The 17107-nt window shown below is 54.3% G+C and overlaps 1 long non-coding RNA gene across 1 annotated transcript; it reads left to right on the top strand.

The window, feature by feature from the left end:
* Positions 1-3249: 3249 nt before the first annotated feature.
* LOC115830888 lies at positions 3250-11800 on the top strand. The gene is made up of 3 exons (XR_004026418.1): positions 3250-3417; positions 9762-9891; positions 10579-11800. It is a non-coding gene; the product is annotated as an uncharacterized LOC115830888 (long non-coding RNA).
* The last annotated feature ends 5307 nt before the right edge of the window (positions 11801-17107 follow it).

A 17107-nucleotide genomic window follows, 5' to 3' on the forward strand; every position in this document is an offset into this window, starting at 1 on the left:
AGGCATGCACCACCACACCTGGCTAATTTTTGTATTTTTAGTAGAGACAGGGTTTCACCATATTGGCTAGGCTGGTCTCGATCTCCTGACCTCTTGATTCTCCCGCTTCGGCCTCCCAAAGTGCTGGGATTACAGGCGTGAGCCACCGCGCCCAGCCCAGATTATTTTTATTTTTAACTCCTATGTTTTCTCCTAATAGTTGTATAGTTTCTTTCGCTGAGGGCAAGGGTTGAAGGGGCCATCTGGAATTTAATTTGGTTTGAGTTATCTTTAAAATGTCCATCTGAAATAAAAAAAAAAAAAAAAAAAGGCTGGACGTGGTGGCACACGCCTGTAATCCCTGCAATTTGGGAGGCCAAGGCAGGCGGATCACTTGAGGTCAGAAGTTCGAGACCAGCCTGGCCAACATGGTGAAACCCTGTCTCTACTAAAAATACAAAAAGTAGCCTGGCGTGGTGGTGCACACCTGTAATTCCAACTACTCAGGAGGCTGAGGCAGGAGAATCGCTTGAACCTGGGAGGCGGAGGCTGCAGTGAGCCAAGTTATTGCCACTGCACTCCAGCCTGAGTGACAGAGTGAGACTCCATCTCAATAATAATAATAATAATAATAATAATAATAATAATAATAATAACTAGAAACCTCCATTTGAACTCTCATGGTTGTATAAGAGTGATGTTTGTGGGCTGGGCGTAGTGGCTCCCACCTGTAATCCCAGCACTTTGGGAGGCCGAGGCGGGCGGATCACCTGAGGTCAGGAGTTCGAGACCAGCCTGACCAACATGGAGAAACCCCGTCTCTACTAAAAATACAAAAAATTAGCCAGGCTTGGTGTCGCATGCCTGTAATCCCAGCTACTTGGGAAGGCTGAGGCAGGAGAATCGCTTGAACCTGGGAGGTGGAGGTTGCGGTGAGCCGAGATCACGCCATTGTACTCCACCCTGGGCAACAAGAGCGAAACTCTGTCTCAAAAAAAAAACAGGCCGGGCGCGGTGGCTCACGCCTGTAATCCCCGCACTTTGGGAGGCCGAGGCGGGCGGATCACGAGGTCAGGAGATCGAGACCATCCTGGCTAACACGGTGAAACCCTGTCTCTACTAAAAATACAAAAAATTAGCCGGGCGAGGTGGCAGGCGCCTGTAGTCTCAGCTACCCGGGAGGCTGAGGCAGGAGAATAGCGTGAACCCCGGGGGGCGGAGCCTGCAGTGAGCCGAGATCGCGCCACTGCACTCCAGCCTGGGTGAAAGAGCAAGACTCTTTCTCAAAAAAAAAAAAAAAAAAAAAAAAAGTGATGTCTGTGTAATGAATGGATTACAACAAAACTGCTAATGCTAGGTGGCCTGGGTTTGAATCCCAGCTCTGCCACTTTTCTCTCTGTTTCCTCTGGGAAATCCCTTATCTTCTCTATGCCTCAGTTTTCTCACTTGTAAAACAGGAAGTTATAGTGTCATGAGAAAAATAAGAGATGCTTCCCCCACCCCAATAAAGTACCTAGAAGACTGTCTGTCACTTAGCAGGTGCTCTTTTCTTTTCCTTTCTTTTCTTTTCTTTTTTTGTTTTTGAGACGGAGTTTCCCTCTTGTTGCCCAGGCTGGAGTGCAATGGCTGATCTCGGCTCACCACAACCTCCGCCTCCCGGGTTCAAGCGATTCTCCTACCTCAGCCTCCTGAGTAGTTGGGATTACAGGCACCCACCACCGCGCCTGGCTAATTTTTTTGTATTTTTTGTAGAGACGGGGTTTCTCTGTGTTGGTCAGGCAGATCTCGAACTCCCAACCTCAGGTGATCCGCCCACCTCGGCCTCCCAAAGTGTTGGGATTACAGGCGTTAGCCCCTGCACCCGGCCTTTCTCTTTTTTTTCTTTTCTCTTCTCTTCCTCTGTGTCCCTCTTTCTTTCTTTTTTTCTTTTTTTTTTTTTTTTTTTTTGAGACGGACTCTCGCTCTGTCGCCCAGACTGCAGTGGTGCCATCTCGGCTCACTGCAAGCTCTGCCTCTCGGGTTCACGCCATTCTCCTGCCTCAGCCTCCTGAGTAGCTGGGACTACAGGCGCCTGCCACCACGGCCGGCTAATTTTTTGTATTTTTAGTAGAGACGGGGTTTCACCGTGTTAGCCAGGATGGTCTGGATCTCCTGAACTCGTGATCCGCCCTCCTCGGCCTCCCAAAGTGCTGGGATTACAGGCGTGAGCCACCGCACCCGGCCTTTTTTTTTTTTTTTTTTGAGACAAGTCTCACTCTGTGGAGTGCAGTGGCACAATCTCGGCTCACTGCAACCTCTGCCTGCCGGGTTCAAGCGATTCTTCTGCCTCAGCCTCCTGAGTAGCTGGGAGTACAGGCACGTGCTACCACGCCTGGCTAATTTTTGTACTTAGAGACGGGGTTTCACCATGTTGGCCAGGTTGGTCTCGAACTCCTGACCTCAGGTGATCCACCTGCCTCAGTCTCCCAAAGTGCTGGGATTCCACGCATGAGCCACTGCACCTGGCCTAAAAGTAATTTTTTTTTTTTTTTTTTTTTTAATGTAGGCTGAGCGTGGTGGCTGAGGGTTATAATCCCACCGCTTTGGGAGGCCGAGGTGGAGAATCACTTGACGTCAGGAGTTCAAAACCAGCCTGGGCAACACAGCCAGGCCCCGTCTCTACAAAAACTACAAAAGTGAGCTGGGCTTGGTGGCAGCGCCTGTAGTCCCAGCTACTCGAGAGGCTGAGGCGGGAGGATCGCTTGAGCCCGGGAGGTCAAGGCTGCAAGGAACCGTGATTGCGCCACTGCGCTCTAGCCTGGGCAACCGAGTGAGATTCTGGCCTTAAAAAGATCAAATAAAGTGGCCTCCCAGCCTCCCTCCCTGGCGCCTCCACCATGTAACCCCCGGACATGCGCGTCTCCTTGGCTGGGATGACCTCGCTGATGGCTCTGTCGTGCGTGGCCACCCCGCCTCTAGACCCCTGGGCGCACTCTGGAGCCAGCAGTGGGGAGCGGACGCCTGAGGGGACCGTGGCACCCGCCCCGCCCCGCCGGGCCGGGCCTGCCCACTGCGTGCCGGGCGTGTCCGGGCGGGCGGAGCGCGAGCGCGGCGGGGGCGGGCGGCCAGGCTAGTTGGGCGGGTGCGCGGGGCGCTCGGGGCCCGGGGCCAGAGCTGGAGCCGGAGCCGGGCGGGCGCCATGGAGGGGCTGCGGCGGGGGCTGTCGCGCTGGAAGCGCTACCACATCAAGGTGCACCTGGCGGACGAGGCGCTGCTTCTACCGCTGACCGTGCGGCCGCGGGACACGCTCAGCGACCTGCGCGCCCAGCTGGTGGGCCAGGGCGTGAGCTCCTGGAAGCGCGCCTTTTACTACAACGCGCGGCGGCTGGACGACCACCAGACGGTGCGCGACGCGCGCCTGCAGGACGGCTCGGTGCTGCTGCTCGTCAGCGACCCCAGGTGGCCGCGGGGCTCGGGGTGCGGTGGAGCGGGGGCGGCGGCTGGGGACCCCCGGAGAGCGGCGGGGGAGGCGGGCGCCCAAGGCGGCCTCCCGGGCCGGCACTGCTTTCCCACCTCGCGCTGCCCGCCCGGCCTCTCTCCTGACCCGGCCTTGCCGGTGTCGGGTCTTGCTTTCGGACTCTCTGCCTGTGTCTGTTTCTCTGCCTGTTTCTGACTCTGCTGTTTTTCTCCCTCTCTCTCTTTTGTCTCTGTCACTCTCATCTTTGTCACTCTCTTGTCTCTGTCTCTCATCTCTGTCTCTCTTCTTCTCTCTTTTGTCTCTGTCTCTCATCTCTCTCTTCTGTCTCTTGTCTCTGACTCTTATCTCTGTGCCTCTTTGTCTCTTTCATCTCTCTCTTGTCTCTGTCTCTTTTATCTCTGTCTCTTTCATCTTTGTCTCTCTCATCTCTCTTGTGGCTCTAATCTCCATCTCTTATCTCTGTCTCCCTGTTTTGTTTCTGTCTCTTGTCTCTGTCTCTTTTATCTCTGCGTCTCTCATCTTTGTCTCCTCATCTCTCTCTCTTTTGTCTTTGTCTCTGTCTCTCTCCCCATTTTGGTCTCTGTTTTTTTGTTTGTTTGTTTGTTTTTTGAGACAGAGTCTCGCTCTGTCGCCCAGGCTGGAGTGCAGTGGTGCAATCTCGGCTCACTGCAAGCTCCGCCTCCTGGGTTCACGCCATTCTCCTGCCTCAGCCTCTCTGAGTAGCTGGGACTACAGGCGCCCGCCACCACGCCCTGCTAATTTTTTTGTATTTTTAGTAGAGACGGGGTTCCACCGTGGTCTCAATCTCCTGACCTCGTGATCCACCCGCCTCGGCCTCCCAAAGTGCTGGGATTACAAGCGTGAGCCACCGCGCCCGGCCTTGGTTTCTGTTTTTTCCTCTCTGTGTGTCTCTCTCCATCTCTGCCTCTGTTTATTTCTTTCCCTGATGATTTGGTTGCCTGTGACCTGTGATTGTCTCTGTCTCTGTCTCTCTTCTCTCTGTCTCTCTGTGTCTCTGCCCACTTCTCTCTCTGCCGTTTTCCTCCGTTTCTCCCTCATCTCTGTCTCCCTCTCTCATTTCTGTCTCCCTCTCTGGTCTCTGTCTCTCTCCCCATTTTGGTCTCTGCTTTTTTCCTCTGTGTGTGTGTCTCTGTCTCTCTTCCCCTTTGTCTCTTTGTGTCTCTGCCCATTTCTGTCTCTGCTGTTTTTCTCCTTGTGTCTCTCTGTGTCTCTCTTTTGTCTCTCTGTCTATTTTTGTTTCTATTTTTCTCTGTGTCTATGTGTGTGTCTCTCTCCCTGTCTCTCTGTCTCTTTGTCCCTTTGTCTCTGTCTCTGCTGTTTTTCTCTCTGTGTCTCTCTGTGTCCCTGTCCATTTCTGTCTGTGTGTGTGCGCGCATCTCTCTCTGTGTCTCTGTGAGTCTCTGTCTCTTTTGTCTCTGTTTCTCTCTGTGTCTCTGCCCATTTTGGTCTCTGCTTTCTTTCCTCTGTGTGTCTCTCCGTTTCTGTCTCTCTCCATTTCTGTCTCTGCTGTTTTTCTCTCTGTGTGTCTCTTTTGTCTCTCTGTTTCTCTGCGTGTCTCTGTCCATTTCTTTCTCTTCCCGCTGTGTATGTCTCTCTCTGTGTCTCTGTCTCTGTTATTTTGGTCTCTGCTCTTTTTCTCGCTGTGTGTCTCAACATGTGTGTCTGTCTCTGTCTCTCTTTATCTCTCTGGTGTCTCTGTGCATTTTTCTCTGCTGTTTTTCTCTGTCTCTCTGAAGCTCTGTCTCTCTCCTCCTTCTCTGGTCTCTCCCTACTCCCTTATCTTTCCCACAGTCCCACTCTAATGTCCGTTACCCACACTCACACTCAGATATCTGGGTCCCCAAAGAGGTCCCCTGGCCAAGATGACCCTCAAGTGGGGCGTCTTCTGGCCCAGGGAGGGGTCTGCAGAGAAGGGCGCTGGGGCCACGGGAACAGCTCACTGCTGGGCTGGGGCAGCTCTGGGAAATGGGTCGAGGGTGGCTGTGAGGTGGTGAAGATGGCGGGGCCTCGTCTCAGAGCCTGGGACCACCACCTTGGAAGCGTTGAACAGGAGAGGGACAGGGGCCGTAGGAATTACCCCGGATTTTATGGGGGTCACATTCACCAGCCTTCTAGAGGCTTGAGTCACCAAGCCTGGGTTGATGTTTTGAGGGCAGGAGCCTCAGATGCCACCCTGTTGCAGGAGCCTGGGGCTGCAGTGGGGGCAGGAGAGGCCCCCTCCCCAGGCCCTCTTGAGGGAAGATCTTAGGGGGGACGGGGAGACTGAGAGGATGATGAGGGATGGAGGTTCAGAGCTTGGGGCTAGGAGTGGGTGTTCTCAGCAGTGGACCTTCTATGAGGTCTGGGGGCTGGATGACCCTCAGACGTCCAGACTGTAATTATGCAGTACACAGTCAGCATTTATTGTGTGCCTACTGTGTGCCAGACTCCATGCTGGACACGGAAATTCAGCAGTGACCCAGAGAGACCGGATCTTGCCTTCACAGAGCCTAGAGCCAAATAATAGCACGGGAGAGTGTCAGCTCGCAATTGGCGCTGTGGGGGACGCAGGGAAGGTGGAGGGGGTCAGTGACTGGGGGACGCCTCTCCGGAAAGGTGCCATGTCAGGCTATGACGTGGAGGAGGTGGTTAAACAGAGAGTCAGGGAAAGGTGTTCCAGGCAGTAGGAACAGCCTGTGCAAAGGCCCTGAGGCAGGAGTGCACCTGGCATGTTGGAGGAACAGTGAGGAGGCCCGTGTGGCTGGAGCAAGGGGGAGAGAGGGAGGAAGGGAGGGCGGGGAGGAGCCAGGGCAGTTCATGCAGGGCCTTGCAGACTGCAGGGAGGACTTGGGCCTTGACTCCGAGGGAGGTGGGAGCCATAGAGGGCTGTGGGCAGAGGAGGGACAGGACCTGACTCAATGCTCAACCCCTGGCTGCAGCAGGGAGAACAGACTGTGATGGGAGGGCTGGAGACAGGAGACCAGGGTGAGGTCCCAGTGAGCCATGCTGGAGGCAGAGAACAGAAGCCTTCAGAGGAGACAGTTTTGGCTGGGTGCAATGGTTCACACCTGTAATCCAAGCACTTTGGGAGGCCAAGGTGGGTGGATCACCTGAGGTCAAGAGTTCGAGACCAGCCTGGCCAACATGGTGAAACCCTGTCTCTACTAAAAATACAAAAATTAGCCAAGCATAGTGGTATGCGCCTGTAATCCCAGCTACTTGGGAGGCTGAGGCAGGAGAATTGCTTGAACCTGGAGGCGGAGGTTGCAGTGAGCTGAGATTGCGCCACTGCACTCCAGCCTGGACAACAGAGTGAGACCCCGTCTCAAAACAAAAAGAGTTTCAACCTCCTCTGGGCTCCCACCCTGTCCTAATGCCCTGCCCTTTGCCCCATCCCTGACCACACACACAGCTGGGGTTGATGGCGGAGTCCAGCTTTGTCTTCCCCAACAAACAGGGGCCCCTATCTGCCTTTGCTGTTCACTGGCTGTGTGTCCCAAGGCAGCTAACCCACCCTCTCTGGGCATCGAATGGGTTCTGAGCTCCCCAGAACACTCCCAGACCTCTAGAGGCAGAGCAGGGGCTACTAGCGGATGGTGCAGCAGCAGCTGGGGAGGCCTCAGCTTCCCCATCTGAGAAATGAGAAAAACACTTGGGACCTGTCAGCGCAGATGGTACCCTAGGGGGAGGGAAGCTGCGTGGGCTGCTCGGGACAAACCTGCCAGGCCCTCTCTCACTTCCGGGTAGATAGGGCCCCCTCTTCTCCCTCCCCCAGCCTCTCTTGCCACCTCCTGTTTCTACACTCTGTGAAATGCAGTAGTGACAACATTTTCTGCCTCGAGGCAGCAGCATTGCAGGGAGACAGGTCGTCATGGGGGCCAGCAGGCACTCAGTCATGGTCATGCTTTGAGAGCCTTTGAGATGCTAGGGGCTTTTCATGTGGCCTTACCGCTGTCCCCTGGCGAGGATGCTTTTATTTATTTATTTATTTATTTATTTATTTATTTATTATTTTTGAGACAGGAGTCTTGCTCTGTCGCCCAGGCTGGAGTGCAGTGTTGCAGTCTCAGCTCACTGCAACCTCTGCCTCCCGGGTTCAAGCGATTCTCCTGCCTCAGCCTCCCAAGTAGCTGGGATTACAGGTGCCTGCCACCACGCCTGGCTAATTTTTTTTTATTTTTTATTTTTAGTAGAGATGGGGTTTCACTGTGTTAGCCAGGATGCTCTCAATCTCCTGACCTCCTCATCTCTCGTGATCTGCCCGCCCTCCTCGGCCTCCCAAAGTGCTGGGATTACAGGCGTGAGCCACCACACCCGGCCTTTTTTTTTTTTTTTTTTTTAGACGGAGCCTTGCTCTGTTGCCCAAGCTGGAGTGAAATGGTGCAATCTTGGCTCACTGCAACCTCTGCCTCTTGGGTTCAAGCGATTCTCCTGCCTCAGCCTCCTGAGTAGCTGGGATTACAGGCGCCCGCCACCATGCCTGGCTAATTTTTTGTATTTTTTTTTTCGAGACGGAGTCTTGCTTTGTTGCCCAGGTTGGAGTGCAGTGGCGCGATCTCGGCTCACTGTAAGCTCTGCCTCCCAGGTTCACACCATTCTCCTGCCTCAGCCTCCTGAGTAGCTGGGACTACAGGTGCCCGCCACCACGCCCGGCTAATTTTTTGTATTTTTAGAAGAGACGGGGTTTCACCGTGTTAGCCAGGGTGGTCTTGATCTCCTGACCTCGTGATCTGCCTGCCTCAGCCTCCCAAAGTGCTGGGATTACAGGTGTGAGCCACCGCGCCCGGCCAACTTTTTGTATTTTTAGTAGAGACGGTTTCACCATGTTGGCCAGGCTGGTCTCAAACTCCTGACCTCAGGTGATCTGCCCACCTCAGCCTCCCAAAGTGCTGGGATTACAGGCGTGAGCCACCATGCCCGGCCGGGTGCCATTATCATTGGCGGTTTACAGGTGGAGAAACTGAGGCAGAGTAAGATTAAGCTGGGAAGGGGCAGAGCCAGGGTTTAAACCCAGCTTTAAAGCCACGCCCTTCATCACTTAACCTTCTCCCTGCTCCATTAGTGGGAACAGTTGTTATTATTCTGATTTCATTGGCATCAGTCTATTCCTCTCTTCCTCCCAAGCCCCTCTATCTGTCCTTCAGCTGGTTCCATCAGCTCCGCCTTCAAAGTCTAACCATAATCCTCCCACTTCTCAACCCCGGCCCAGCCCAGTCACCCCCACCTAGGTCCGCAGCCGCTGCTCTTGTCCCCTACAAGTCTGTCCTACCCGTAGCAGGTGCCAGAGGGCGCCTGTGAGCCCCTGAGTCGGGGCCTGTCCCTCCTCTGCCGGCAGCCCTCCATGGCTCCCACCTCCCTCAGGGTCAAAGCCCAAGTCCTTCCTGAGGCTTGCAAGACCCCGGATGACCTGCTGTATTCCCTCCCTGCTTGCTCCTGCTCCCTCTCCTCCCCTTGCTCACTCTGCTGCAGCCACACAGGCCTCCTCGCTGCCTCAGAGCCTCTGGACAGGCTGTTCCTTCAGCCTGGAATGCTGTTCCCTCAGGTCCCCAACTCCCTCTCTTCCTGCAGCCCTCCCTGACCATCCTGTTTAAAATTGCATTCCAGCGAGGCGCAGCGGCTCACACCCGCAATCCCAGCACTTTGGGAGGCTGAGGCAAGCAGATCACTTGAGTCCAGGAGTTCAAGACCAGCCTGGCCAACATGGTGAAACTCCATCTCTACTAAAAATACAAAAATTAGCCGGGCATGATGGCGCATGCCTGTAATCCCAGCTACTGGGGAGGCTGAGGCAAGAGAATCGCTTGAATCCGGGAGGCGGAGGTTGCAGTGAGCTGAGACCATGCCATTACACTCCAGCCTGGGTGACAGGGTGAAACTCCGTCTCTAAATAAATAAATAATAAAATTTTATTTCACGCCATCCCCTGCTTTCTCTCTCCCCATCACTTGTCAGCAGCCAACTTCTCTACGTTTTACTTATTTTTTTCACCTGTCTCCTGCAGTAGACTGTAAACTCTGTGAGGGTACTGCCGTCCATCTTGTTCACTGCTGGATTCCCAGTTCAGTCCCTGGCACATAGTAGGTGCTCAATAAATATTAGTGAGATGTATTGTCTCTGGAGGCAAGGATTGGGCTGCTCAGAATATTCTTCTGGAACTCTAGGGGTGCTTGGATGCAGGGGAGGGAATTTCTGGGTCAGAAGTGAGCCCTGGCAGGGGGCAGGAAGAGGCACCAGCCAGACACTGGGCAGAATAGGGAAGCCTCGAATGCCAAGGCAAGGGCTGTGTTTTTCCTGCAACCTGTGTCTTTCTGTCTCCCTCTTTCAGATAGTCTGGGTTGGAGGAGGCAGAGCCGTGACCGAGGGGACCTGGGTACTGGCTGAAGGAATAGGCTGGGGCAGAGGGCACTTTTGGAAGGCACTTCTCCCGCCTCCCGGGAGCCTAGATCTCACTCCAGGTAAGTAATTGTAGTAGTTGAGAAAGAGAAAGGACCTTAGAGATTGTGGAGACCATAGATGGGGCAACTGAGGCCCAGAGAGGAGAAGAGACAGATGTTATTGACCATCACCCCCGTCCATACACCTATGCTTCTGGCCCCTAGGGTAGGGACATGGCCTTGGTGTCTCATTTCTTTTTGGACTAACACGTGGACCAGAGCCGGGTTGCTCCTGACTTGCTGGGTGACCTTGGGAAAATTGCTTCTCCTCTCTGGGCTCTGTTACCTGTCTCCTTACAATGAAGAATTGAGCTTTGATTTGGTTTTACTGCACTCTTTGCCTGCAATTCCTGTGACGGCCATCAGGTGGCAGAAAACAGCCAAGTTCCAAGAGAATCGCTTGAACCCAGGAGTCCGAGGTTACGGTGAGCCGAAATCACGCCATTGCACTCCAGCCTGGTGACAGAGCAGGACTCTGTCTCAAAAATAAGAAAGAAAAAGAAAAGAAAACAGCCAAATTAACCAGGGGCCATCCCTGTTCCTCTTAAAGGACACAAGGGACATCCACAGGAGGGGATGACTGCAGATGTCACTGTCTTTGTCAGGGATGTTAGGTAAAGGAAAGGACAAATGGCTGGAGAACTGGTGTTTCACCCTTCCCTGGGCCTGGATTGAAACGGGTTTACCCTTCCCCTCCTGTTGTTCCAGGGTCTGGGCTCCCAGGTGGACCGTGAAACCCTGGCCTGACCAGCTGATGCACACTGCTTCAGACACTCCCGCTGGAGCCCCAGTCCCTGACATGGACCTAGGACATTTTTGCCCCTGCCCAGCCTATTGGGAGGGAGCCTTGAGCCTTTCAGCTCTGCTGTGTGACTTTGAGGTTGTTGCTCCCCTCTTGGGGCCCTGGGTGCCCTGTCTCAGTGGAAAGCACTCAGTGCCCTTGGAAAGCTCCCATGGGCAGCCAGAGGGCATCGCAAGAAGAGAAGCATAGAGAGGGCAGGAGAGGCACTCAGAGGCACTTCCCTCTTGCCCAGGACATTCTCCCAGCCACACCTTTGCCCAAGCCGTGCCCCCTGCCTGGAGCACTTTTCAACCTCTTCTCTGCAGCTCCAATACACCTGGGATTAAAGTCTCCTCCAGGAAGTCTTCTCAGATTCCCTCCTTCCCAGCCAGAGAGCACCTAGCCCTCTTTGGGGCCCCCACAGACCCTTTGTGCAGTGAACAGCCCTGGCTGGGGGTTGTGCAGCCAGTCCTGTCCAAACTCTTCAATGACTAAGCGGGGAGATGCGGATATCCCAGCTCCTTCTCAGGCCTCCAACTGCACCCCATTTCCACCCCCAAATACCTCCCCAGGAGGCACCCGTGCCCACCCCCTGGTCGGTTTCCCCCTTCCCCTTAAATCCGGATGGCTCGTTGTCTGCATAGGGTCTTGGGGCGGCGGAGGGGGCGGGGGTCTGAAGAACTCTGGCCAAGAGGACGAGGATCTGGGGGTGGGGAACTGGGCCTAGGCGTGGGAGGTCATCGCTGGGCATTGCAGGGAGTGCGTTGTGGGAATTCCGGGTGGAGACCCTCAGGGCAGTGTGCCGGGCCTCCGTTGCACCTCTGACCTGCAGCCGAGTCACCATTGCGCAGCCCCTGGGGAGGGTCTTTGGGGAGGTGGTGCAGGGGCTACGCGTGTCCTTGAGGGCCATGTTCACTCTCCGGGCACCATGGGCGGAGGCGCCGGAGCCTGGGAAGAAATAATGTTTTAATTAAGAGTCCTGTTGGCCGCAGGACTCAGGGCGTGGACAGGTGGATAGTAAATCACCACCATGGGGACAGCCGCGCCCAGACGGTGCGTTTGCTTAGCTCGGGGACGGCACTTGGCCCCGGGGGCTCCTGCTTGCCTCCCCTCAGAGCATCTGCCAAACTTCGGGCATCTACCCTCCAACTCCCTCTTGGCCGAGAGGAGGGGGAGAAGGAGGGGAAGAGAGAGGAGCCCCACTTCACTCCGGCGGGCAGACCTGCTGGAGCTGCTTTGCAGAATGACTTCGGTCTTGCTGGCCCCTGGGTGTGCCTGGAGGAGGGTCTTCCTGTCCCCCTCCACCTCTCCCCTTGGCGCCTAACCCAGGACTTTGTCCCCAGAGACCCACTGTGTGCCCCCTGGAGCTCCTCCTAGAGCAGAGTCTTCTGCTCTCTGTTCTGCAGAGGGTAAACTGAGGCCCAAGGAGGTTGTCAGGGACACAGAGCAGGGGGAGGCAGCCCAGATCCCTGCTCATGCATGGTTTGGGCCTCTGCTAACAGCTGGGCCACATGCATGTATCTAGAGCCTGGGTCCCCTCTGCCCTCATTTCCTTGTGCATATTCAGGGACCTGCCTCCGTCAGGGTTTGGCAAGAAAATGGGGCATTTGGTCATCTCCCCAGTTCCATTCCTTCGTCCTTACTCCGTGTCAGGACTTGTGCATGTCTTTTTGGAGCCCTGTCTCACTCGATTGACAGCTGGCCAGGCGCGGTGGCTCACGCCTGTAATCCCAGCACTTTGGGAGGACGAGGCAGGCGGATCATGAGGTCAAGAGACTGAGACCATCCTGGCTAACACGTTGAAACCCCATCTCTACTAAAAATACAAAAAGGCCGGGCGCAGTGGCTCACGCCTGTAATCCCAGCACTTTGGGAGGCCGAGGCAGGCGGATCACGAGGTCAGGAGATCGAGACCATCCTGGCTAACACGGTGAAACCCCGTCTCTACTAAAAAACACAAAAAAATTAGCCAGGCAAGGTGGCAGGCGCCTGTAGTCCCAGCTACACGGGAGGCTGAGGCAGGAGAATGGCGTGAACCCCGGGGGACGGAGCCTGCAGTGAGCCGAGATCGCGCCACTGCACTCCAGCCTGGGTGAAAGAGCGAGACTCCTTCTCAAAAAAAAAAAAAAAAATACAAAAAAAATAGCCGGGCCTGGTGGGGGCGCCTGTATCCCAGCTGCTTGGGAGCTGAGGCAGGAGAATGGCGTGAACCCAGGAGGCAGAGGTTGCAGTGAGCCGAGATTGTGCCTCTGCACTTGCAGCCTGGGTGATAGAGTGAGACTGTGTCTCAAAAAAAAAAAAAAAAAAAAAAAGATTGACAGCCTCACTGCTCAGGGGCCAGGATAACAGCCCATTTTACAGATGGCTTTCGGCTTGCCCAATGTCACCATCCTCTGGAGTAGTGCCCCAGTAGCCTCTGAACTGAGGTGTCCCCAACCCATGCCGGGAGCTGGTGGAGGAAAGGGGGAAGGGTTTCCCACTTCTCAACTAGGGGTGGAGGTGGGAGAAAGCATTTTCAGGGAGTTTTGACATTTAACAAACAGTATGCAAATCACATGCAAATTGCATGCAAATCATCACCCATTTCTTAAGCCTCGACAGCGCTGGCATGTTCTGAAATAATAATGTTGGACCTGTCCCTTGGTGATGACCTGGGTGGGGAGATGCACAGCCTTTTCCTTCCTCCCTCTTCCCTTCCCTTCCCTTCCCATCCCATCTGTTCTCCCTTCCTTCCCTCTCCCTCCCTGTCTTCCATTTTTCTCTTCTTCCTTCACATCATTTGTCCAAGGCCTCCCTGGCCTGAGATGAACATAAGCTGCAAAAGTGGCTTTCTGCAGCCCATTTTCCAGGTTGGGAAACTGAGGCATGGGCCTAAGGTCCCACAGCCACACCGAGGAAAGCAGCCCCCACTGAATGTCACCATGCACCAAAGTGCACGGTCCTCATGACACAAGGAGGGGAGATGACAGTGGCTGGAGTCGTCAGAGCTGCTTTGAGGAAGCTCCAGGCCTGACAGGCTTGACAGGGCCAAGGGGAACTATTGTGGAATTTCTTGGCCTTGAATGACAGGCTGCTGATTTGGGATCTGGAGAAAGCTCACACTGACTGTTCCTGCTCCCCCAGTCTGTCTTTCTCCTGCTACTCCATCCATGTATCCCTGAGTTCGGGCCACAGTTCCTCCACTTGGTTTGCATGTCCCACCTTCTTTGTTTGGCAAGCTCCTATTCATCCTTCAAAGCCCTAGCTTCAATACCCGCTTCTTCATGCAGCCGTTTCTTATCCTTCAAGAAGAGCCTACTTCCCTCAAGGCCCCTGCTGCTTCCAGTCTCACCTTCTGACTCACTCGGGATCCACTGAACTGGGAGGTCTGTGTCTGCTCCCAGGAGAGTCATCACTACCTTTGGCACCACAGGATCACCCAGCTTGGAACTAGATACAGAAATGCTGTTTTGAGAGTGTACTGAATAAAAGATTGAATGTTTGAAAACAAGATTGAGTTTAAACTTCCTAACTTGGCCTTGGCGCTCTCTTGGGCTTCATTCTACCCCATCTACGATTTTAGGCTGAGCTCTTCCACCTTCCTCTCACTCCCCTCCAGGCCTTTGCACATGCTGTTACTCCAGGTGACACTGTTACTCCAGTTGACCCCAGGCCAGTCCCCTCCCATCTCTGGGCCGTGAAACTCAGGGAATCCTGCCCGCTCCCCGCCAGGGCCTCTCAGACTCTGGGCTCCACCCTGAGCAAGTCTGGGCTATGAGGAGTTTCGGGTGAGACTTGGCAGCTGCCATCTCGCTAAGGCCCGCGGCGTTCCGGGGAGGGGCCACCTCCCGACTTGGCCGCCCACCTAGTTTGTGCTCCAAGAAGGTCCAAGGGAATTCTCCTAGGGGGCAAGTGAGGCCAGGCGGTTCCCAGAGGAGATGTCAGCGGTTTAGCCAGAAACTGCCAGGACCTGGAATTGCCACTTCCGTCCTGCCCTGCCTCTATCTCTCTGTTCTCTTTCTGTGCGACTCCAGGCTGGCCTCTGGCATATCTCTTAACTCTGAGCATTCATTCAATGAGGGATATGAAGACAGATGCTGCTCCGGCTGCCACAGACAGTGGGGCAGGTTGTTCACCGCACAAGAGGACCCGGCTGCAGAGGTGAGAGGGCCCCAGGAAGGGGCCCTTCTTTGTAATTCATCCAACAGCTCCCATACAAGTTAGTGCTGGTTCTGACCTTGCCATCTTTCTTTCTCTCTCTCCTCTCCCTTCATCTGTCTCTGTGTCTCAGTCTCTTATTTTATTTTTGTTGAGACAGGGTCTTGTTCTGTTTTCCAGGCTGGAGTGCAGTAGCACAATCACAGATCACTGCAGCCTCAACCTCCCCAGCTCAAGCGATCCTCCCGCCTCAGGCTCTTGAGTAGCTGGGATTATAGGCACACGCCACCACACCCAGCTAATTTTTAAATTTTTGTAGAGATGCGGTTTCGCCATGTTGCCCAGGCTGTTCTCGAACTCCTGGGCTCAAGCGATCTACCCGTCTCGGCCTCCCAAATTGCTGGGATTGCAGGCATGAGCCACTGCACCCGGCCCCTTTTTCATCTGCTCTCTGTCGCTGTATTTCTGTCTGTGGTTCTGTTTGTATCTCGTTATCTCTCCCTCTCTTCAATGTCTGTCTCTCTGGGTTTCTCAGTTCGTCTGCATCTCAGTCTCTGTCTCTCTCCATGTCTCTGTATTTTTTTCTCAAATCTCCTATTGAAAAAGACCCCCCTTTCCCTGGGCCAGGCTCAGTGGCTCACGACTATAATCCCAACACTTTGGGAGACTGAGGCAAGAGGATTGCTTTAACCTAGGAGTTCGAGACCAGCCTGGGAAACATGGCGAGACCCAGTCTTTACAAAAGCATTTAAAAATTATCCGAGTGTGGTGGCATGCCCTTGTGGTCCCAGCTACTTGGAAGGCTGAGGCAGGAGGATCACTTGAGCCCAGGAGTTTGAGACCACACTGAGCTATAATTATACCACTGCACTCCAGACTGGGTGACAGAGCAAGACCCTGTCTCTAGAAACAAAAAAAAAGAAAAAATAGGCCGGGGGCGGTGGCTCACTTTGGGAGGCTGAGGCGGGCGGATCACGAGGTCAGGAGATTGAGAACATCCTGGCTAACACGGTGAAAAATTAGCCGGGTGTGGTGGCGGGCGCCTGTAGTCCCAGCTACTCTGGAGGCTGAGGCAGGAGAATGGCGTGAACCCGGGAGGTGGAGCTTGCGGTGATCCGAGATTGCGCCACTGCACTCCAGCCTGGGTGACAGAGCGAGACTCTGTCTCGAAAAAATAAATAAATAAATAATAAAAATAAAATAAAAAATTAAGAAATATAACATTAAAATTTAAAAAATAAATAATGAAAACATTAGTTGGCTGGACACAGTGGCTCATGCCTGTAATCCTAGCACTTTGGGAGGTCAAGGCTAGAGGATTGCTGGAGGCTAGGAGTTCGAGACCAGCCTGGACCTGGGCAACATGGCAAAACCCCGTCTCTACTAAAAATACAAAAAAATAGCCAGGTGTGGTGTTGGCGGGCACCTGTAGTCCCAGCTACTCGGGAGGCTGAGGCAGGAGAATAGCGTGAACCCGGGAGGTGGAGCTTGCAGTGAGCTGAGATTGCACCACTGCACTCCAGCCTGAGTGACAGAGCAAGACTCCATCTCAAAAAAAAAAAAAATAAAAAAAAATAAAAAAAGAGCCCCCTTTCCTTCCGATATCGTAAGCATGACCTCTGGGGTGTCTTCAGAAGCTGCTGGGATCATGCGTTCCACAATCACTGATTAAGCACCTCAGTTTGCTCTGAGGACAGCATGGTGACTAGGATACCCAGTCAAGCTCCCCACGGAGTTCACGGTCCAACAAAAGACACAGAAGCTGCAGGGCAAGCTCATGGCCCCTGAGACTCCCCAGAAACCTCTCCCACACGCAACCTTCCTCTGAATGGCCTTGGGTGTTCTTTGTCCCTCGCTGGGCCTCAGTTTCCCTGCCTGCCCAAGGAGGGAAGTGTTTGGGATGGCCAGGCCAGGAGCTGCTTGCATGGCATTGGGTGTTTGCTGGCAGACAAATCCTGACTCATCCCCGTGCCCAAATGGATTTGAAAGAACCCTCAGCCGGGTGCGGTGGCTCAAGCCTGTAATCCCAGCACTTTGGGAGGCCGAGGTGGGCGGATCACGACGTCAGGAGTTCGAGACCATCCTGGCCAACATAGTGAAACCCTGTCTCTACTAAAAATACAAAAAAATTAGCAGGGCGTGGTGGCGGGCGCCTGTAGTCCCAGCTACTCGGGAGGCTGAGGCAGGAGAATGGCGTGAACCCGGGAGGCAGAGCTTGCAGTGAGCTGAGATGGTGCCACTGCACTCCAGCCTGGGGGACAGAGCCAGACTGTCTCCAAAAAAAAGGAAGAACCCTCAAAAAGGAAAACAGTCATAAGA

The sequence above is a fragment of the Nomascus leucogenys genome, chromosome 17, assembly GCF_006542625.1.
Source record: "Nomascus leucogenys isolate Asia chromosome 17, Asia_NLE_v1, whole genome shotgun sequence".
Classification (NCBI taxonomy): domain Eukaryota; kingdom Metazoa; phylum Chordata; class Mammalia; order Primates; family Hylobatidae; genus Nomascus; species Nomascus leucogenys.